Below are 25731 nucleotides of genomic sequence, written 5' to 3' on the forward strand. Positions count from 1 at the left end.
CCTACAAATGCTACACTTGCATGATAAGATGCTGAAATAATGTGTCTTTGGCATTGTTGTCAAAGAGGGAGAAATATCAAACTAATCAAATCTAAAACATTAAATGTAGAGGGAAAATAACAGTTAAGAGGAAGAGAAAAATAGATTAAAAAAAAAGGTAAGCTACAGGAAAGAGGGACTCATATGGAAACTAATCAAATATGTAGAAGGAGAAAGGAAACAACATCTAAGAAGGAGAAGTAGAAGCAAAGGAATCATTCAAAATAAAAAATAAGAAAGAGAGTAGAAAAAAATGGAGAAGACAATTTATCAACAAATTTTGAAAGAGGGAGTTGCTTATAGAAGAATTCAGAAGGATACAAAAGTTTTCTTTTTGGCATTTGACTTACTATTTTAACCTAGTTAGTGTTTTTGATAACTTGGTTGATTAGTTTGGTTTTCCATCAATGCCAAAGAGGGAGATTGTTGGAATCTGATTGAAAAGATCATTATTCAAGAAGGGAGAATTGTTGCGAAGAGGGAGATTGTTGATAAAGAAAGTTTTCAATCATTATTTTTTCACTGATGTCAAACCCACTATTTGTTGGAATGACAATTGCTTATAATATCCAAGTACTATCACTTAGTTGATTGATGAAGAGGATATAATAAATAAGATGTAACAAACCTACCTAAGGGAAAGGTTGAGTTATGGCTTTGTAATGAAGTAAAAGGATCAGTTAAGATGATGGTCAAATGATGTATTGACAATACACTTGAAGATACAGAGGTTGGCTTCACTTAGAAACTTTAGAAGAATAAGTTATAACAAAGTTGTTTGCAAAGCTTGACTAAGTTCATTAGTGGGTGTTGACCAAGCTAGTTCATGCCAAGTAGATTATCAGTAAGTGCCAAGAAAATATAAAATCTAGTGTGTGCCGAGTGAAATAGAAGGTGTCGAGCATCAGTAAAAAACTTAGTTGATGTTGAGTGAATCTAGAGTAGGTGTTGAGCATCAGTAAAACATAGTAGATGTCAAGTAATAGAGTATGTGTTGAGTATCAAAATTTCAATAGTGTCGAGCTATTGTATTATTTGAAAAGTCAAAGATTCACTAGATCTGAGCCAACAAGTTTGTTACCTTGAATTTTGTGAACCAGATGGAGGATAAGGATGATTAGTTGGTGGTATAGAATTTTAGATAAACCATTTTTGGGTGAATACATGAGGATTTTTTGTGATGTTTCTAGAAGAAAAAAGATAAGGGGTAGATTCATTGAATCTCACCTAATCCATTTGAACTAAAAATAAGAGTGAGAAGACTATGAGTAGGAAAAGTATTCTAGACTTCTATTTAAGGAGTTACAGGTCAAGAAGCAAGAGTTGCCAGGTGGTTGAGTGGTTGGTTCGAGATAATATGCAGTGTTAAAGAGAAGAAATTGAGAGAGAAGAATAGAGTATAAAAACTCTACTTTGATAGGTGACCACAGAGGTGATTGCACTGGTACATTGAGCATGGAGACTCAAGGAGACAAAGCTTGAAAGGAGGGAAATCTATCAAAGCTTTAGAGACTAAAAGCTAGACAAAATTTGAGAGCTAAACTAAGATCTAAAATCTAAAAGTTATGTTATGAGTTGTATCAGATCAAAAGCCCTTATTATTACTCTCTAACAATTGTATCAGCTAGGGTAAAGTCCTATGGACTTAGGTTGGTTTAATAACCATTTGTAAATCTTTTAATAGGGCAAAATTCCAAGTGAATGTTCTAAAGTCCTCTAACTAGGCTCACTTCTAATAGGGTGATTGAAATCCTTTAACCAGGTCACATTTAACAGTGTGTTGTAGCCTTTAATAGGCTAGGACTTTCATAGGGCATCACTTTAGAGGAGTGAGAATTGAGTAGCATGTTATTGGTGGTTTTTCCCAAATTGGGTTTCCACATAAATCACTATGTTATGTGTTGATCTTTCATGTTTTATTACTACATGTTGATTTACAGTAACTTGCTAAGTAGAATGATTAGCTTGGATGCGTGATTAGTTAAATGGGCTCACTATAATTAGTGAAAAAGTTTTATTAGGACATTTGGACCTTGAATAACTAATTAATCCCCCATCCCCCCATCTTAGTTATTCTAAAGTATTTCTAACATTATAGGTCCAAGTTTAAACTCTTGATTCACCCCCCCACCCCCCCACCCCAGAAGTTTACTCTTCCCACTCGTAATTCCAACAATTGGTATTAGAGCCTTGTTCTATGAAAGAGAAGGTTTGTGGCTTTGAGAAAAGATCTTAAAATGGAAGTCTACAAGTTGGGAAAGACTATTGAAAATTAGGAGATTGAAATACATCTCATACTACATCAACTGAATGAGGCAAGAGAGGAACTAAAGAAATCTTTGAAGAGAAGGAAAGATATTGCTATTGTAGAGAATGACACAATATAAAAAGAGATAGACACTACCAAGCTATTTGTAGATGGTGACTCCAATGAATTTGATGTAGTAGTTGTAAATCTAATGGAAAAGAATAGAGTCTAAGCTGAGGAAACTAGAAATCTCAAGCTAGAACAATAATCATAAGCTATACTACTATGTGAGATGACTGAACAAAAGAAGAAAGCCATAGAAGACAAAGCCATGATTGAAGAAGACAAAATAATTCTGAAAAATAGATTGGAAGAGAAGTGAATAGAACTAACCAACATTTTCAACATGCAATTGGATACTTTAAGTTAAATGATGAATGCCAACTATGAATTGAATGTCAAGGACATTGAAATAACTACATTGAAGTTGCAGAATGAACAATTGTAGAGTGACCTAAGAAGAGAAAAGGAATTTGTTGAAAGAATAAAAAAGATAAATGAAGCCATCAAATACTTTGAGCAATTACTGAGATCTCCTAGATCCAACAAAGATACATTAGGACTAGGTTACACAAGCACTAAAAAAGGAGAATCATCCAAAGTTGCTAAAGAAATGAATATCAAAGGTAAAAATCTAAACCTACTTGTCATAATTGTGGTAAGAAAGGACATATTGCTAATGTGTGTAGGAGCAAGAACATAAATTAGAATGTCAAGCCTAAGAACATGACTCATTGTCATAAGTGCAACAAGCAAGGTCATCAGGCACATGAATGCAGAACTAGGACCATGCATAAATAAAGATTTGAAGGATATTGCTACAACTATTAGAAATATGTACATAGAGCTTTTGAATGTAGATCCAAATCCATGTGGTCATCAAACAAGCCAAAAAAGGTAAGAAACAATGGAACCTATTATAATTGGGATTATAATACAAGATACAACTATCACTATTGACAAGAATATGGACACATTCATGAGAATTTTATTAGGACACACTTTAGTGGTAACTACAAAAGGAGGTCGAGTCAAACTACATGTTTTAGCTATTTGAAGACTAGTCACATCAGTAAGCATTTTCCAACTAGGTCAAAGGTACCAAGTTGTGAATTTGACAAAGGAAAAGGTAAGGTCAATGTTGAACACATTAGAGATGAGATGAAAAATACATGGAAAAAGAAAGATTCTTGCAACACATCAAATGGAGAAGGGATCACTTCACCCAATGGGTCAGGTGATCACACCTCATCAAACTAGGAAATCAAGTGTTATGTGGGACAGATATTCAAGTGTTATATCATACATCAATTCCAAAGAAGATAGTACTGAAAAGATTACATTAGCATGAATAAAGATGCAAGATGTTAAAAATTCAAGTTAAATCTTCAATTTTTTCATGTTGTTGCCAAGCATGAAATGTTTCATATGTATGCCATGTGGAATGCTAGTTGATGTTGTGATACTAGACTATCTAGTTGATGTCAAACTCATAGTAGCTACTGAGTGATGGAAACATGTAATGGATGCCAAGTGATTCTAAAATTGAGTTTATGCCAAGCTTGCAGCTATATAAGTACTAAGCATTAAATGCAAGGTTTTCGAAGGGTATATGATCAATTTCTGTTCATTATTCATCATTTTGAATTCAAGGAAGAGCAAGTAGATCAGAAGGCAATTCAAAAACCTATCCAAAGCATTTTTAGAGAATTTAGCAACAATCTCACATTAGTCTGTTAGATTTCACAAGGTATTTATCGTAAGCTAAGCATGCAGTTTACTTTTGCATAAACCCTAGTTTGATAGAATGGCATCTAGTTTGAAAAAAATGTAGAAGGGAAGGAGGTTTTAAACATTTAGCTTTTCAGTAACAAAGTTAAACAACCCATATTCCAAGCCATTCCTGACATTGCTTATTAACAAGATCCTTCTAGCACATTATCAATGATCCTGCCAAATGTTATCATGGTGTAAGATGTTAGGAAGTGTTACAATTGATAAATAGGAGGTATAGGAGACATGGGGATTAGAGATACATATAATAGATTGTATGAGAATAGTGTTTTGAAGGAGGAATACAAAATCATTGAGAAAAGGAGTTTGACACGAGCCGTAGATTTTTTTGAATGTGTTTGAAACTGAGTGGATAAGAATTGTACTAAGCTAAATTCATGATATTGGTTCTTTATGGCTGAAGGGAGGACTAATCAAGATCACCAAGAGGATAATTCATGGGGTCACTAGTTATCCAACCCTAAATCAACCAAAGACACTCAAGAGTGACTCCAAGGAAGTAATTGAGAAGAACATTGGAGCAATTTGGAATAAAAGAGGTATGACTATAAATACCATCACTGATCCATTGCTAAACTTTGTTGTAAGGTTAATCTCTCATAAATTCTATCAGTTTAGTAGATTAAATAGTGTACCTTGCATAGCTATGGATGTTGGCTACAAGATTGTGAAGAAAGATTATACATATGATCTAGCAAAGTTATAATTACAACAACTAATGAAGAACCTTTGACCTATTAGGAAAACCAAAAGTGCACAATGTAAATTTGGTTCAACTCTAGTTTGCATATTCTTTTATGTGCAGAATAAATTTCCCCCTTTTGGTACTGTGGGATGCAAGACCAATAGGTCAATTGCAGTGTAGATCAATGAATTCATTGAACAGATGGGAGAAAACTTTGAAATCTTGATGACAAGTTACTTCAAAGATTTTAAGAAATCAATGAAGGAAAGAATGAGGATACTTGTTTCTTTGGTTGAACAACATTATAATGATATATGTTTTCTTGTTGGTACTGATTATACTTTTTTGCAAGTTGCTACACCAAATGTAAGATGGTTAAGGTCACTTGGGTATGAAGTTAATTTTGATTAAGCTTTAATAGCCATCATTTCACTACTAGCAAAGGAAATAGATAAAAGTGTAAAGATATTTGGCAACTATGAGATGGTAAAGTCAAAGATTACCATGGAGTTAAAAATTGCCTCCACATTCAAGAAGAAAGATAAGCTGGTTAAGAAGGTGAATTTTTTTTGGAGAAGGTGCAAAAGAAGAAGAAGGAGAAGAAGAGGAGGATGAAGAGGAAAAATAAGCACAAATCTGTGTCACTGTTTAGGATACCAAAACCCATTTTGGTCAAATCTCATTTCTCTATCAAAACTCAATTTTTTTCAAAAACTAAAAATGCCCTTTTATAGATCTCATACTTAATATCATCATTATATAAATTTTTGAGTGTTTTGATTAGTTATAATATGTTATAATCTCAAAATATTATAAGTCAATATTTCAACATTTTAGGAGATGATCCCTCAAAAAAGGAAAAAAAATAGTAAATCATATCAAAAAAAAAAATCATATTTATCTTTAGAGGAGAGAATCCTCTTCACAAATATGTAATTTTTTTTGAAGAAGGTATAGATTTGATAGGGAAGTTTTGATGGGTGGAAAAAATTGTTTGATTCTAATAAGGTCAAACTTGACTTAAAATAAAGAAAATATACATAAAAAATAAGTATTTCTTTTTTTGTTCCCTAGTTATAGATGTCATCTATAAGATATTTTCAAATCAGAACAAAAAAAGATGATTTGCATATACTTGTTTGACGAGAACTACACCCTATATTTTTTACTATTAAAAAAGGGACTTCAAAATAAAATAAAATGAACAAATTCTTACTCAAAAAAATTATAAAAATTATAAACATAAAATTCGTTCAATTCTACACATTTCTTCAGTTTACATCATCTTCATATTCTAAACACAAATACCATTTTTTTAATCATTAATGTTGAACTGTCGCATTCTGATATCTCATTTTTTTATAAAAGGTGACATAGGTTTGTGCTTTTACCCCACAAGCATAAGAACCTCTATCTCTGACCCAAGGCATGAGAGAGGACAAGGAAGAGGAGGAAACTGAAGGTGTCAAGGGAGAAGAAGCCGAGGAAGCACCTACTCCTGTTGAGCCAAAGAAGAGGAAGGCTAAAGCACAACCAATGGCAAAAGAAAATAAAATTCTTAAACCCAGCCCAACCAAGCCCACAATACCTACCACTAGAGCAAGTACATGTGCTACAACTTAGAAGGCCAAGGAAAAGACCAAGCAAACAGAGCAAGGTGGCCAAGAGTAGAAAAGGAAAAGAAGAAAAATATGTGGCATAGCCAGATTTAGATGAAGAGAGGACAAAATTAGATGAAAATAACCAATTTAAAGTAGTAACTCACAATCCTCTGTCTGATCTTGAAAATTTATGTGAAAATATCAAAAGAAATGCAGATTTATCTAGTTTGAAATATACTGATTTTGATAAACTTGGAAAAGAAGAGAAAAATCAAGTGGAAGAGGCATTATATGCCATGATGTCTATGTTTAAGAATAATCCACTAGAATTTTCCAACAAAATACCAAAAGGTTTATATGATATTGTTAAGAAAAAGTGGCATTCTTGTTTGAATTTGGAGAAATAGATCAGGGAAAACACATTAGTCAAGTGATGCTAGAGATAACAAAGAGATAGATTGCCAAGGCTATCAATAGGCAAAAAATTAGGTTTACACCTAAGTATAGAGCCTTCAACATACTTCAAAATAATATTGAAGATGTGGTCAAGAAATCAACCCAAATATGGAAACTTATCTATGGGTTGATCACTGTGAAATAAGAAGCTGACCCTTCAGAGGGTAAACAAGATGATAAAGATGATGAAAAGGAAAATGATGATAAGAAAGATGATATAGTTGGGGAAGAAACAAAAAAGAAAGACAATCACAAGGTAATAGCTGAGAAATAGCAAGATGAATAGAGTGTGCAAGAAAAAAAAATGCCAAGTGCCAATCCCCCTCATGACACAAGTGTAACAATTGAAACTATAACTATTAAAGATGTTTCTAATGCTTTAGTTCAAAACATCAATCCACTTACTATAGAAGACCTGAAGAAGATTATAGACCAATCTACACTTCAAGCTAAGCTATATGAAAATCCAGTTTTGGTCAGTGCAGAAGAATTGAAAAAGGCAGTAACTGAGGTCATAATGGATAAGGTGAATCCACAAGAACCATCTTCTATCATCCCTTTAGTTACTAATGTACAAACTTCAACTCAAACAATAATAGGTACATCTACTAAGGTTGATACAAGTGTTAAAGCTAATACTATTGCTAAGAAGCAAGCAAATGAGAAAGATACTATTGCAGGACAAAAAAAAATTGGACATATAGGTTCATCTATACCTAAAGCACAAGAACAAGATGCTATTAAAATCATAGTGGTTGATTAGGGAAATCCTAAAGAGCATGAGAAAACACCTTAGGTGAAAGAACAAGAAGCAATCCAAGAATTGGTAACTCTACCAACATCTAGCACTCTTTCTACACAAGTTCTTCAAAAGCTAAGCATGGAAGCGATTCCATTACAAATCTTAGTGCCAAGCCCTAGCTCATCAAAGGTTGATAAGGAAATTCACTATAGAGACATAAGCCTTGATGAAGAAATTGTGATTCTAGAGTTTGACTATGACACCATGACATTGGAGCAAATAAATATTTTGCAACAAGACTCAGAGAGGAACAAGCATCAAGAAATGCTTAGGAGAGAACATAGGTAGAAACAAGCACTCCAAGATATTAAAGACATCTTTCTAGATCCATTTAGCCTACCAACTCCTAAAGAGACCAAGCCACTGATAGAATAGTTGATAAATATAGTGGAAAAAGCTAGTAATGAAGACCTTGATACTACTACAAAACTTTTAGAATGGTCTAAGAAGAAGTTTCAAGGAAAGGTGAATGAGAAAATATCTAGTGAAATAGCATTAACTCAAGCTACATTGGCAACTAAGGTTGAAGATGTGAAGAAGGTACTTGAGAATATATTGTCACTGTACACAAAGCTATGTGATACTACACTCTTCACTCAAGAGACTAGGAGTCATATTTTGCATCTAGAGAGGAACCTCAACATATCAGGTACCAAACTACCTTAGAACCTAGCTCAAAGTGAGAAGCACTTTAGAACATTTCTTCAAACACAAAGTCAATTAGTTGTACTGATAGAAGATGAGGCTAGCATAAGAGCCAAAATTACACATATATAGGCATCCATTACCCCACACATGGAGATACTACACAAGGAACTAGGTTATGTCAAGACTCTACTAAAGAAAGACCTCAATCTTTATACTCTAGATGGCCTAGTGCACCTTGTTTCCAAGCTTGCAATCTAAATCAAGTCATTGGATGTTGCATATGACAACTAGGATGCAACCCTCAAAATCATAATAGAAGTTCATAAATAATTTTTAGACAAACACACTATAAGTGTATATAGCCCATTTGACATAAGTGTCAAAAAGGGGGAGACACATAACATGGGAGAGATATAATATAGGGGGAGAATAAAATAAAGTAAGAGATATAATATGATAAACATATTTGGAGGAGTATGAACAAAAGGGAGCATAGTAGCAGAGTTATATCATTGGGGTGATATACATTTTTGGAGATACATCATTGAAGAAAGAAAGTAAATAGATACAAATATCAGTTAAGATAGAGCATATCAGATGAAAGAGTATCAAATACAACACATTGAAGTTAGAGAGGAGCACAAATTTTGGATATAAATTAGGCACATTAACTTGGGGGGGTTACCAATTTTAAGGTATATAGGTTATTGTAGAATTTTGAAATTTTGAAGTTTTGTATATAAGTCGAGTCATGGATATGTTATGCTTGAGAATTTAAGGATAATATTGTATATTTAAGTGTTTTTGACACTCATGTCAAAGGGGGAGATTGTTGATCCTAGATTGGTTTTGACAAGTGAGTGTAAACACACTTAAGCCATTTACTCAGCTCATGTCAAACTAGTAATACATGCTGAGCACAACATATGAATATTAGACCATGTCAAGTTGTAACAAGTGTTGAGTCACTCATGTGCCAAGTGATTTAAGAGCTGAGTAAATAGTGGATGCCAAGTAATGCAGGTGCCAAGTCACAGTATATAGAGTAGTGCATACTGAGCATCAAATACTTCATATGCCAAGTGAAATAGTTTTGACATATTTGTTTGTAATGGCACAAACAACTATGTAAGCCATTTTAAAGCCAACTTAAGGATATATTATGATCTTTTGGAGATAAGGACATATCTATATTTGGATTCCCTATGTAATTACATGTAGCCAATCAGAAAATGGAAGGTTTAAGTGATTAAATGGATGAATCTTAGTTGTAGATTCATACCTAACCCTAAGCCACTAGAGTCTTCTTAACAAGGACAAAGCCCTAAACTCTTTACAGTCAGTGAATGAATTGGAGGAGTGAGCAAGACAATTTGTAGAGCATTCAAGGTGACTTAGAAGTAAGAGTGAATTGTAGAATTAGTTAGAGAAGAATAGAGGATAGAGACAAGGATACAACATTGGAGACATATAATCATGAAGGATAAAAAAGAAATTGTGTAGAGGTGATCTGTCATTAGGAAAGGAAGTGCTAATCACAGGATCTATGTTGAGACATTTTAATAGGTGATTTCATTTAAATCTCTAAACAAAGTAGTCCTAATAGGTTGTATGAAATTATTTAATAGGGTGCTTACTTGATTGTAAGTTAAAGTCCTCTAACTAGGCACACTTCTAACAGGGTGTTGAAATCCTCTAACAAGGTGAGATCTAATAGCCTTTGTAAGCCTTTAACAAGGAAGGCCTTTCATAGGGTAGACCATTATTCATGGCCAAGTCATTGTAACCTTCATTGGATACACTATATTGTTTCAATAGTGAATATTTGTGGATGTCATCCCCACCCTAGTTTTACCTTCTCACTTGAAGGGTTTTTGGGTAATCATATATGGTGTTATGTGTGTGATTAATTACATGTTTACATGATTTAGATGCATATGCTTTACATGTTATTTCAATTTACATATTGAATGCATCTGATGAATGAATGGTGAAAGTTTTATGGGTCCAAGTTTAAACTCTTGATTCACACCCCCCTCCCCCCCCTCTAGAAGTTTACTCTTCCCACTTGTAATTTCAATAGGAAGATGATGATCATGTGCTAAAAAACACATTTTAAGATGATGGTACAAATTCATTGATCCATGACACATTTGGTACTTGTGTTGTTCGTGTTGCTATTGATGATGATGATTATGATGAAGATGACCTTGAGGTCATCCATAATATACCTCTATGAGAAGGAAAACATGGCCCTTTACAAAGGATCCCAATAAACTCTTCTCTCTATTGTATTGTTGTTGGTGAATTTGAAGGCTATGAATGTTTTTTCAACATAACAATAACACATATGTTAAGGTTTGTGATATACATCATTATAGTATATAAAAGGTGAACTATGTACCGTTAAGATTATTTATACTAAAAACTTATATATTTTTTTCTATAGATTGATATTTGACTATTTTTTATCAACATCAAATGTTCTCCTTCACTTGTACCAAGAATTATGTACCACTATGAAACATATCAGAATGAAGTATTAATCAATAGATGCTTGTCCTAAAGATCATGTAATTCATTAAAAAGAACATGAAAATTCAAAAGAATGCCCCAAATGCCATATGAGAAGATATCAAGATGATCAAGTGACAAAAAAATGCCTCAAAAGGTTCTTCATTACATCACCATTATTCCATGTCTTAAATGATTATTCAAGTGCAGTAGCTTAGCACAATTTATGGATTACCATGCACACAATAGAAGTTGAGATGACATTGTTCAAATGCCTATGGATGGTTTAAGATTTATGGACATGGATGAAATGTGGCCACACTTTAAAGAAGAACCTCAAAATCTCAGGCTTTCTCTGGCAACTAAGGGTGTCAATCCATTTGGAGAGATGAGATCTATTTACTCAGGGTGGCCTATTTTTGTTATTAAAAATAACTTTCCTCCATAGATGTCAATAAAGAGGGAGCACATTATGTTGATAATTATAATTTTATTTATTTTATTTTTACCTACATGTGATTATAAGGCTTGGAGTGAAATGACCACAATAATTAACTGATGTTGTTCATTCAACTAGGTAAGTACCGAGTGAGAGATATGAATGTATATATTGCACTTCTTATCAATGAGTTGTTGGTGTTATGGAATGGTTTCACTATGTATGATATCTCCAAACCAATTGGACAAAAAAAAATTCAATTCCATGCAATGCTTGTTTGGAAAATTCATAATGCCCCCCAAGGTTGACACATTTCTGTGACATGTTATGTTGAAATCTAGTTGTATGTGACAATACTAATTCCAAAAATGAACATATTTAATCCAATTGTATCATTATCTTGTAGGTATTCAAAAAAGAGGAAATTTTTTATGTCCAATGTGTGGTCCAAAGATGAAATCTCACCATTCCAAAAGTTTTAGAAAGTAGGTGTCTGATGAGAATAAGCACTTCCTCCACAAAAATCATTAGTATTGATGAGCTGAAAAACATCTTTTTAATGGGAAAGAAGAGACTACATCAAAGACATGAAGAATGAAACCTCACCTATGGTAGTTGGAATATAATAGAATTCAAACTTTTCAAGGCATCAATATTGACCACCTTCCAAAGGGACAAAAATGTTATCTTAGAGAATTTAGTAGGCTACCCTACTATGAGTACCTACAAATTGGGAATTTATTTGATACTATGCATATTGGAAAGAATGTAATAGAGACACTATGGAAAATATTGGATGGAAGGCATGAGAAAGAAAAAGTTGCCAAAATTTGTAGTGACATTCATGATTTCAATCATGCAATGAAAAATATCATTGAATCAAATAGCAACGGAGACTAGATTAATGTAAGTGCCCTTCCTTGGTTTTTAATGGAGCAACAAAGTAATTTCATAAAATAAGTCATACAAAAAGATCAATTTCCTATAGGATTTTCTCTGAATATAAGCAATCTTATATCGAAGAAAAGTGAATTTGGCCAAGGGCTAAAAAGGCATGATTGGCATACCTTCATCAAGGTAAGTCACAATCTTTTGTATTTACAATATATTTTTGAAACAACATTCAATTTTCATTGTATTACATTAGAAAAGAATGAAGTAATCAATTGAAAATTGTTGCACTATGTGCTACCCCTATTGCTCTCAAACAACTTCGACAATAATATCAAACAAGTGCTATATGATCTTAAAAAATACACTGAGGTAACCAGTGATATTTAATCAATATAACAAACAAGTAATATATTGTAAAGTCTCATATTTATATTTTTTTGTGTTTTGAATGTAGGTGGTTATCATCTAAAGAAATCCATAAAGAAGATATAAAATATTGGTAGAAAATAATTTTTCTACTAATTTGTGAAATGTGAAAGTGTTTACCTTCAACTTTTTTCAATGCATAAGAAGACTACCTCATACACCAGTTGAGGAGATTGAATTGTGTGGACTCATACAACCTAGGTCAATGTGGATGGTTGAGAGACACTTGACTTTGATGAATCCTTTGGTTCAACAAAGAGCATGTCCCAAGGGTTCTATGATTGAGGGATATATGGTATACTAGATGATGGTGTACTATACTCAATATCTTCTTAATCTTGCAACAAAGACTCATATAGATTGCATTTGGGATCTTGACTTCATTAAAAAATTCAAAGGAGAGTACTTGGTGGGGAATGATAGATTTAGGAATGTGGAAGGTAATAAATTATGAGATGTTGTTGTAGTTAATTAATTCTTAATCTTTAAAATAAATTAGTTGTAAGTTATCTATTTACTTATGTACAATTGCTAAAGAGTGGGATGCAATACATTTGTTTATTGCAAAAAATCAAGACCGGATGATGATGTGGATTGAATGATGTCAAAATTTTGGTCATAGATTGAAATGGGAATCTGTGTCTTCATTGGTTAAACAAGTTCATTGTAATGGAGATCCCAATGTTACACAAAAGGAAATAGATTTAGTATATGATTTAAGAGATCTTTAGGAACTTATAAGTTTTTTAATCAACTATATGTTTTTGAACTCATGATGCAATAATTTATACATGTTTGACATTATTGTAGGTGAAACGAAACAATTCTATGTTATGTAATGGTTATAAATTTTGCATCAAAGTTTTAGATGTCACGAAGAGAACTTGTGATTTTGGGATAAGTGCAGTCATCTAGGTGACCAATATTTCATCTAGAAATGACTTACATCCTTGAGAATCTCAAAATTGATACTATGGAATTTTGGTTGATATACTTGACTATGACCTTAATTCCTTGAAATTAGTTCTCTTCATCATCAAATGGTACAAACTACAAATCAATCAAAATGATCCTAATAGAACTATTATTGAGCATGGGAATGGATTTCAATGATTAATATGAGGTTGTTTGAGCCAATTAGGGATGAGCCATATGTTCTTCCAAGCCAATGTGAATAGCTATTTTACTTAGAGGTCCCACGTAAACCAAGTTGGTTATTTGTTGTTAGACATGATCCAAGGGGAAGGCCAATAAATTATAATGCGATGGAAGAAGAAGATACCAAGGAAGAGGAAGAAGTGGATCATGATCGAGAGTTATTTGATGATGCAAATGATGCTACTATTGATCATGATGATGATGCTTATACTAATCACAACAATGATGATGAGGATGATGATGACAATGACTAAGATAGTGGTGGTGATGATGTTGATGATGAGATGGATGAAAAATAACATCTTCTATTGAAATTGTAGGGGATGAAAAGGTTGTTCCTAATGAGCATGTTGAGGTCCAAGCTGATGAGAAAGATGATGTGGTTGGACAAGGTAAAGAGCACTACAATATTCTTTAAAGAGTCTCAATTTTTTAAAATTAACCCTTTTATTTGTTATTTTAGAGGACCCACCTTTGCAAAGGAAAATTAGTGTATGTCCATAGGTGAGAAGAAATATCGATGATGACATGGATATGCCTTTGCAACAATATAGGAAAGGAAAAAAAACAAAAAAAAAATTTAAAAAAAAAATGATTCATGTGAAGTTATGCAACTTATTTGATAATGATTGATGTTTATGTCTAGATGTTTAATTTATGTTCTATTGAATGTTCATGTGAATATTCTAATGAATCTTATGTTTTAACATTAATGTGAATGTTCTAATGAAACTTATGTTTTAATGAATATTATCATGTGATACTCTGATTAGTAGAGAATATTTAACTATTCTCGAAACCAAGTGAAGCTCAACATTAACCTATGATTGCATGACAACTATTTGTGTGAATATCTTGGTTTTAGGCATTGCAGAAGGATGCCATAGTCAAACTGATTGATTTATGAAATTTAGTTGTAGTGTATGAAGTATTCAAAAGAATGGCTTTGTATAGGATTGCCTCAAATTATTCCTCTCTAAGGTATTCTATTGTTTTTATTTATCTGCAATCATGTTTGATTGCATTGTTATTTTTGCATCAACATCTTGGATCACATTCTATGCTTCATCATATAAATAAGAGAAAGATATTAGAAATTATGATCCAATGTAAATAACATGATTAAAGTTTTTAGCTTGATTTCTTTTGAATTGCTTGTAGAATTAATGTTGTTGGGATTTATTTTGCTTCTATTTACTATTGGGCAGACAAATTGTAGAGATTTGTAAATGTAAGAGCTTAAGAGACTCTTTCCTTCCATGTCCAAAGGAAGTGGCCTTAGAAGAAGAAGATAGTAGTGTCGAGGAGACTGAAATGTTTTTAATACATAGAAAACTCATGTTCATAGCTTCTCATGAAACACCATTAAGGTGGAGCTTGGCAAAATATGAGGTTGCAACTGGTCATTGTGCTTCAAAGGTGGAATTTTTTTCTTGTATATTCAGATTGAATGAAGCTATTTTTATAATGGAAAGAAAATTAAATGATCTTGTCCTTTCTTTTTTTGATGCAAGAGAAGATTCCTCTTATATCATAAGATGGACTCCATCAACTACATATCTTCATTTTTGTATTGGTAGTTTCTCATGTCTTGTCTTGCATTGTAATTATAACACTAGGATGGGAAAAGGTATGAGTCACTAGGCTTTCCTCCTCTTATTGTTATATTTTCCATTTTATCATTGAATGATTGAATTTGATAACTTTTTTTGTAAATTGGGAGACATGAAGAAGAATTTGAATAGTGGAAATAAATTATATTAGATCATTCTAATGTATACATTGATTCATGATATATTTTTTAAAGTTTTAAATGAATCTTGTCATATAAATTGACTTTATATGTTCGGAGGTAGTAGACTAAAGGGAAAAAAAATCTTTCAGGGTATATGAATACACCAGAACTCATGTGCTTGTGCATTTTATTGTTTCATAGTGTTCTCATTAACTATTCTCATTATTTCTTTTGAGTGTAGTGGTATGTTGAATAATATTTTAGGGAACCTTTTAAATTTTTAATTTTTCCATGTAACCTTTTCCATTTATTATCACTTCTAAATAACAACTCAAGTGTAATTATGTCCTATAGATACATGTTTCCCCCCATAATAGAGCAATATATAGTTCCATTCTTAATCTCCCATTTTATTTTGCATACTAGTGTGTATGGGTAGTTTATCTTCCTTTGCAAGTGACAAAGTTCATAGACAAACATACTATCATAGTAGTTAATTACTTAACAATTTCCTTAAATTTGTACTTGGTTTGTTGTCATACATGGTTAGACTCAGAAAGTTGGTCAATCGCCATTAGATATTTTTTCCTCAATTGTCATTTTTTGTCTCAATAGTCTTGACATTTACATATTTGATGTGCAATCAACTATTTAAATAGTTTTCAAAAGGTAACTGGATGATATAGTATAGTAAGTATGACATGTTTTAACATGGGTATAATCAAAAAAATAATCGAGGTCCACTAGATAGTTTTTCCTTGATTACTTAATATTAATATCACAAATTTAATATCCATGATATTTACATACTTGACATGCAATCAAATGCACAAATATTGTTGCAAAAGTGACTGATTGATGTAATATTGTAAAAATTCTTCTATATGATATTTACATGTTCAACATGCAATCAAATGCATAAATGTAGTTTGAAAGGTGACAAAAATATTTAATTTAATAAATAGGATCATATTTATTTTCTAGATTCCTTATCCCCCATTTGGATGCATCCTCATCTCTTGCTCCTATTCTTGATCCTTGTTATTTCCATTTTGAAATATTATTCCCATAATTTTAAGGGTACTTCAAAAAATCCCCTTCAAATATTTTTATATTTCTTGGATTTTTCCAATAGGGGAATGTGGATGTGATAGGATCATACTTTATTTCACTCTCATTCTAATATATGTATCACCTATGAATTTATGATTCTATCTCAAGTGGATGTTTGATTTTGAACAAATTAATATTTAACTGTTCATGTTTGTACTATTGAAGTAAATTAGTTTTTATAAATTTGGGATTATGAATTTTCCTTTGTATAGTAATTTTGAAAGCTAGCAATGGGCCAAGATATGTTGTTGGGTGATGGAATAACGTAGATCAATATAAGCTTGTTGCAAGCAGACATGTTGTTCTTGACATGACAACACTTACAATAATGAGGGCTCTTCCTTGTGAGGTACCTAGCATTAGAATCTCACATCAACAAGCTGTTAATAAGAAAAAATTATATCAAAATCTTAGAAGGGATTTTATGGGGAAAAAAAGGCTAATCATTTTGTTTGTGTATATTGGATGCAAGTAGACCCTATTATTTATAATACACTACATGAGTATCCTAGCAATGTGAGCTACTTAGTAGTAGGAGGGTTAGCAAATCAAATCAGTGAGCTGAGAGAGTCTATTAAACTTCCTTTGATGAATCTTGAACTCTTTCTTAGGGTTGGAATCAAACCTCCTAAGGTAAAATTTGTGTGGGGTGCAAATTAATCATGGTGATTACTTGTTTATGTAAAGTTAAACTTACATGTTTTATTTATTCTTGTTGGAATTCTTTCATAGAGGTTGATTTTTTTCTCCAATTTCAAGGAGTACTTCTATATGGACCTCCTAGAATGGGAAAGACACTATTAGCAAGAGCTATAGCTAGTAACATTGATGTTAATTTCCCTAAGGTTGTAGCTTAACTTTTTTTAAACCCATCTTACTTTTATGCAATCCAACTTTCTGATTCCTTGCACTTGAGATTTGATTTATGCCTTCTTTTGTAATACTATTTTAAAGTTGGTTTCAAGTGCTATAATAGATAAATATATTGGAAAATTTGCAAGGTTGATCAGGGAAATGCTTGGTAATGCACAAGATCACCAAGTATGACTTCTTATTCATCTGAACATCAAAGACTAATTTTTGGTGTTTGTTAATATAATTTAAAGTGCTAATATTTTGTTTATATATAATAATACTTTAATTTTTATTTCAAAACATTGTGTATGTTTAATTATTAGCTAATCACATTTAAGAATTTGAAGGTATTGACACTAAAAAGTATTTCTCTATATGTCTACAACCCTATTCTTCTTAGTAATTGCATTGCAATCTACTAACAAGTATTCTAATTAATATAAATGAAATGCTTAATGTTATAGTGGGCCTTTGTTGCAGCCATGCACCATATTTATGGATGAAATTAATGGAATTGGTGGACATCATTTTAGTGAAGGAACACATGTTGATCAAGAAATTCAAAGAAATTTAATGGAATTGCTTAACCAACTAGATGGTTTTGACAATTAGGAAAGGTATTGTGTTTTAAGGTGCTCAAGCTATTGTAATTGTCAATCAACTCCATTAAACAAGAAACTATGTTATTTAATTTATTTAAGATTCTTCAAGGTAGTGTATTTTTCATTGTGACCTAAAAATCTTGTTAATTTTAACATTAAATGTAGGTAAAAATGACCATGGCAACAAATTGCCCTGATGTTGTGGACCTAGCCATACTTAGACTTGGCTATTTGGATAGAAAGATTAAGATTCCACTTCCAAATGAACAAGAAATAATGGAAGTAGTAAAAAATGCATGCTACAAGGATTGTAAAACATAGAGACAAAGATTCTGAAGCTGTTGTAAAGCTTGTTGAGGTCTTGTTCTATTTCTTTAATAATTTGAAATTTATCCAAAATATTTGAGTTGTATCCTTTACTACACTAGTATATTCTTGAGTTGGTAATTATTGTTTGATTAATTACTATATAGATGAGATTATTTCAACTTTTATCAAGGCTTCAATGGAGCAAATCTTTGTAACATTTGTATAGAAGCTAGTATGGAAGCCATCCATATAGAGTGTGATTATGAAATCCAGGAAGATTTTATTAAGGTGAAATTTCTTTCCCTTTATGTTTAGCATTTTATAAAATTGGAGTTCCTTGTGCTCTCTAGCCTATAATTTGTACTTATCTTTTTCATTTAGGATGTTTGCAAGTTGAATGAAGAAGAGAAACTAGAGTCAAGTTGTTCAAGAATTGATCTATGTATTAAATATATGTTGTTTAATTTAAAACAAACATACAAAAGTTATGTTTGGCCTTATTTGAGAAATGTTATATGTTAAAGTGGTAGACTACGTGATCCAAATAATGTGATCATTGCACCAATGTGGTCCTTATTTTTCTTAAGACTTAAGTCACACTTTTCCTTTTAAAATTTTGATGTAATATTTTTAGGCATTCTTTGAATCTCTAATATGATCCATATTATTTCAATGACTTCAATCATGATTTAAAAGATATGAAAATGTTGATTCAAGGCTTGTCCTCTAGCCCATAGGTTGGAACAAGATTTAGGGTGTGTCTAGATGCCTACACCTCTAGAGTTCTCTACCATGGTAGTAACTAATAATAGAATATTGAAATTACCATTTTTTTTAGTAATACAACAAGCCATCATAATTGTGACATCTTGTCCACCAGGAAGATGTTGCTCTCACAACATTGTCATCACACACTGTCACACCTGTGATGGTAATAACCACTAGATGGCCATCACTCAAACAAAATTATCATCACATGTCATTGTTTTTGCGACATCTAATCTAACAGATGCTTGTTGGGCCTTCAACAACTTTATCGCAAGTGAGATGGTAGATTAAAATGTCAGCCATCATAATTTTGATAGTCAGCTGTCCAAATTAAGATGATGTGAAGAGGTACTCTTCACCTTTCTTTTTTCCAAATTATGATGGCTTTAGGCATCCCAGTTATGATGGACTAGTTTTTCATCATAATTTGTGACAAAAAAAGTTTTACATCCATGAGACAGGAGCCAATTCATGCTACTATTAGTTGGGGATGGCTGGCTATCAAAATTGAGATCGACTTCCACCACAATTTGGGCCCAAATGTACTAACGTGTAAGTGTTAAATCCTTTACTAAGGTGAGACCTAGTAGTCTCAAATTCTTTTAATAGGATAGCCCCTCAAAGGGTAGATTATATATTATGATCAAACATTATAACCTTAACATGTTAACTTTATTATTGTAGTAGTGAAGATTTGTGGGTGTCATCCACACCCTAGTTTTACCTTCACCTTAGAGGGTTTCTTGGTAATAGATGTTATGTTATGTGTTTATTTACATGCATGTGATAGATCATACTTACAAGTTTCAAAAAGTTTATTATTAAAAGTTTTACATGCACAAGATAACTGGTGAATGTATGAATGAATGGTTGAAAAGTAAAAGTTCTTAAGGTTTGCTACAATATTTGTGGTCAAATTGCAATGACAATTTGTGATGGTAGTGTAATTTGAGGATGATTTTTCATGTTTTTTTCAATTATCCCCAATGTTGTCGCAATACTGATGTTGGCATCATAATTATGAATCTTGCATGATTATATAAAAGAGAAAAGATGACGTAAACCATTCCCCATTTGTAATTGCTATATTGTAGAGCTATGAAGACACAAGTGGAGATAAGATGGATCGATGCCACATATTCCACACTCATGCCCTTGAAGGTCTTGTTGTACCTGTGCCCTTGCTCTACCATTACATTGTCATGCCCATGCCCTTGCTTGATGCATTAGGTATTTTTTGTGTTTATTAAGTATTTTATCACTATAGAACTTTTTCATACATAAGTAGGTATTGTAGAGAAAAGGAACTTATTTTACCAGTAATGAGTTTCAATGAAGGGAGGTTTTTCCACCCACATTTTGCTATAGAAATGCTATTTTAGGATCCCAAATTAGGTTCCCCTTCTGCATATTATATGTGGCAACTTTTAGTTTCATCAAACAATATTTGGGTAGTGATGCTCTCAACAATTTAGGGATATCAATATCTTAAGGATGTAGGCATCCATTGCATAAGACTTTGGTCAACAAGCTCAAGGTTTTTAATGGTAGCTTTGAGATGTCTAGTCTCTTCACCTTGTTGGCCATCGCAAAGAATGAAGTCTCATGTGCATTTGAAATTCCTCTTTTGAAACTATGGTAAGAATTAAGTGAAGATTTAAGATGACTCTTAGCCCACAATCCATCTTTATGACACATAAAAGCTTTTGGTTTATTTATGGTATTCAACTCATTCTACAAGGGATGTTGTGTTTATGTTTTCTTCTCAAAAAAGTGTGAAGGTGGGCTAATTTTTCTAGACACATTTTAGCATTAGATACAAAATTTTTGCATTGTTCTAGACACATGTTATGCAATATGGGTCAAATAACTTATTACTGTAAATTGTTTCTATCAAAAATCATTTAGATTTGAAAATTGTATACTTTTTAATTATTGTATCAGTAAATTGATGGTGGCTACCAAATAACTACCACACCTTGCATATGGTCAATGGTAATCCTTAATAGAATTGTCCCTTGGGTTTTATGATTCTTCCATAGAATCACTTAAATATTTTCCTATTTTCTAATCCTTTATAGCTAGGTAAATTAGGTACATCACTTGCAATATGACAAGAGAAGGACCCCTAGTGAATGAATGGTATCCATTAAATCAACATTGTCTAGAACAAGTTTTAAGGTGCAAAGGACCATCTATCAATTCTTCACAAATGAAATGGGAGGCATATGATACTAAAATAGATGTCCAAAGTTATAAAAAAAGTATCTAGAGGATAGAGTGACTATTTAAATGGATATTTGATTAGTTAGACTTTGACAAGATAAAGTGATTGTTTGAATCATGTTGCAAGAGGAGAAGTTAGTAATGTACAAGATTTGAAAGTGTGAACAAAGATAGAGTTGGATATTTGATTAGTTATGAAGAGGAAACTAGAAATGGACATTTGATTAGTTAGACTTTGACAAGATAAAGTGCTTGTTTGAATCATGTTGCAAGAGGAGAAGTTAGTAATGTACACGACTTGAAAGTGTGAACAAGGATAGATCAAATGTGTAGGCTAGGCCAAGTAATAGAGTAGAAGACTAAAGAATTTTTATGAACATATCAAGTGATGCTAGTGTCAACTAAGCCATAGTAAGTTCTGAGAAAATTCAGTGTGGAACAAGCATCAGTATTGACTAAGTGACAGTGTTGATATTAAGTGAGAATTTTAATAATGACCGAGTAACCCAATTACGATTGAGTGTTAGAATGTGGTGTTGGTTGAGGAACAAAATTTTGATTAATTATGAGGAATCATAATTTCCACCTAACTAAGTTGTTTTGCTGGGAAATGGAAAGTATGTTGAAGATAAGTATTGATGAGTTGGATCATTTAATTCTAGGAGAGGATTGGGTAATCAACCTAAGAGATGAATTCAAGGAGAAGTTTCAAGAAAAGAAGAGATAAACATAATGGTGGTTAGATACAATGCATTTGATGGACTGAATCATGAACCCTAAGATCTATGGTGGTGTTTAAGTGCAAAAATATTGGAACTACCTATTTAAAGAGGTACAAAAAGTGCAATTTCTATAAGAAAATAGAAAAAAGTGTAGAGAGGCTATGTGCATGTGAATGAGTTCTAGAGAGTTGGATTTGTTGTTGATGTTGTTGATTGGAAAATCTAAATAGAAGGCTTATGTAATGTCCCATTTTTGGGGCATCCTTAGATTTGACATTTATTTATATCAATTTGATAATAATTTATATGATGGTCCCCTCAACCTATAATATACCATATATTTTATAGAGGCGTGTCTATTCATAAATATTAATTATATATGATTATAATAATATATGATTATATGTTATTATATTAATTATTTATTATTATATATTATATATGAATCACTTTAATTATTTATAATAATATTATTTTAATATAGGCATAATGTCATATATTATAGCACATAAAATAGTTGATATATATGTATATATTAATTATATATATAGATAATAATATTTACATATTCATATATATAATTAATATTTATAATTGTATAATATATAACATTTTATATTTGTAACTTAGAATAATTATAATTTATTATATATAAATTATCGATTATTAATATTATACTCCTTATGTATAATTAATTTATATACTAAAATGGGGATATCACAGCCATCCCCTCTTGAATTTGCTTGTCCTCAAGCAAAATCATTCATATACAAACTCTGTCATAGACACAAAATGTACTTTCATTCAAAAGGCCAAAAAGATTTATGAAATATACATTGAATGAAAATAGGAAGCATACACAATGTAGACAGATCATGAAAACACAAAGTAGACACGATGCAGACAGATGAAGACATAGAGCAAACACGATGCAAACACATAGGACACACATTATGCCTTTCCATAATTGTGAACCTACAACAAAAAAATCATTATTACACATTATATATATAAATCAATCGCCCTCATTATTGTTACCTCTCTTCGATCATCATTTCCAAGAAGGTTCCCTTGTATGTTTCTTGGAGTATCCCGTCACCAGGCCTTACGCGATACTCATAGGCTTTATCTGGTACCTAAGTGATGTCACCCAATCCATTCTACTGTAGGCCTTATCTCAACTTGGAGAATCATGATCTTAAGGTGATTGTATCAACTATTTTTCAATAAGAAGTCTATCAGATACTTAATCTTATCATTTAGTTATAAGAGGGATATCATAGCTTAACTAAGTTGACAATAAGTGAAGGGTGATTGCTTGAAGGGTTGCCAAGAGAATCTGAGATTGAGATGAGAATGGAGGAAAGACAGTGAATCTATACATGGGAGCAGAACAAAGATCTATACATGAAAAGTGAGTTGTACTTAATAGATCAAACCTGTTGTTACTTTCTAACCATTGTGAATAGTATTTGAAATCATTTAATCAAGGTTGACCTAACAGTCAAAAAGACTTAACAGTCTGTGTAAATCCTTTAGCTAGGTGACATTCTAACAGAATGTTCTAAAATAATCTAAAAATACCACTCCTAAAAGGGTGATTAAATCCTTTAACAAGGTTAAATTTAATAGTGTGTATTGCAACCCTTTAATAGGGTTGGGTCCTAATATGGCTCACTTTAGAAGAGTGAAAATTGGTGACATGTTATTGGTGCTTTTTCCCAAATTGGGTTTCCATGTTAAATCCTAGTGTCAAACTTGTGTGGATGTTATTATGATGTTTTATTGATTAAAGTTTACATTCACTAAGTCATTTATTTTAGAAAAATGGGCAGCTAGCTAATGTTGCTAATAGTTTATAGTAGAGACCAAGCAATAGAATGATGAGACTTGAAATTATTTAAGTGTTTGTTTTTTCAATTGGTACATATGGACCTTGGATAACTATTCACCACCCCTCTTAGTTATTCTAAATATTCTATCAGTATCTTTGATTCTATGTTAGTGCAAAGATCTATTATAGTATGTTGATTATCTATTGTTGTGTCTAGAGTTATAAATTATATCATATCGATTCGTGTTGGATGCCTTGGACCATATTGGGAAAATTCCTTTCACCAATGTGTCAAAACAAGTGTACAATTAGTTAGCTTGCAATTGAAGGGTGTGGTTGTAAAAAATTGCAATCTTAAATTATCCTTATATAGATGTACTTACAAATTATTATAACTATCAATAACACACTTTGATCCTTTGGTTTCTAGGAAATGTAATACTCCAATAGTCTATTGGATCATGCACTTTTTGGGACACTAGTGTATTATGTAGATTTCTACATGCAGTACTCATGTCCACATTGTCCTTTATCAAATCTATCTATTTAAAAATAAATAAAAATAAATGACTGAGTTTCAATCAACAATGTCATTTCAAAGAAGGCCAAATTAAAAACACTTATTTCTTGTCACCTTTTAATATTATATCTAACATTAAAAAATAATATTTTGACATTTTCCTCATTTTGTTATACTTCCTCATTTCATTTATCACTATTAATTGATTTAATAATATATTTTATTCAATTAATCATAGTAATACTTATCCATTAATCCCAAAATACATAAATAATTCATAAATTCACTTATGTTTCACAATATAATAAACAATTATCTACTTATCTCTTAATATTCTATCATAAATCCTCCATATTCTCTATTATTTTAATCTATGCATGATTATTGCACAACTAGTTAACTAAAATTTGATTAGATTAATAACTAAGAAAGGGGGAGGAGAGTAACTAAAGGAAATAATATATTGCAAAAAGTTTGAAGACTAAACCTGAACAAGAGATCATAATCAAAGGGGGAGCAATGCTGAGTAATGTTGAAGATGTTGCAAATTTTTGTTGCTATTGATGATACAAACTGAGTATTAGTTGGAAGAACCAAAATTGCAAAGTTGTGTTGCTGACAATGCATACATTTGATTATCTTATGTAATGTGTTGCCATCAATGACAAAGGGGGATATTTTTCACCACAACTGATATTGTAATTGATGATGCTATGCATTTATGTAAAAGAGTCATATTAATTATATTTTAAAGTCTTTGGCTAGACATCATGCTAACTTAAGGTACCATATCATTTGATTGATGAAGAGGATTTGAAGAAAGTATGATCAAGATAGAGTTGATATGTAAGGTATTCAATGGATACTTTAATGAGTTGGACAATGATTATGTAATATTAGTTTGATTTTTTTACAATCATGTATTGTTGCAATATGTTAATGTTCACAAGCTTAACTAGGTCACACAATTAATGAAGGGAGACTATATTCACTAAGTGACTGCAATATTGCTCGAGCTATAATAAAGAGGAATGAAGAACACAGTGTTGCTTGAGCAAGTCAATGTTAATTGAGTTATATATTTCTAGAGTAAGTTTAATTTTTACCAAGTGACAACTAGATGAAAAAGTTTGAGAAATTGGAATCTAAGGTTGACTTTTCATGGAAATTTAGAAAGTTAAAGAAGGTCTATTACAAGAGTCAAAGTTTGTTGCAAGATCAATGATGGATAAAAATAAAGAAGGATTTGACAAAGGAAATTGAAGAAGGATAAAAATGGACAC

The 25731-nt window shown here is 31.8% G+C and overlaps 1 pseudogene; it reads left to right on the forward strand.

Annotated features, from left to right (window-relative positions):
• Positions 1-25731, forward strand: part of LOC149575917 (26S proteasome regulatory subunit 10B homolog A-like) — an 80624-nt pseudogene that overhangs the window by 37865 nt on the left and 17028 nt on the right.

This window comes from Cupressus sempervirens, chromosome 1 (genome assembly GCF_028749045.1).
Source record: "Cupressus sempervirens isolate cs-2001-9-10 chromosome 1, ASM2874904v1, whole genome shotgun sequence".
Taxonomy (NCBI): domain Eukaryota; kingdom Viridiplantae; phylum Streptophyta; class Pinopsida; order Cupressales; family Cupressaceae; genus Cupressus; species Cupressus sempervirens.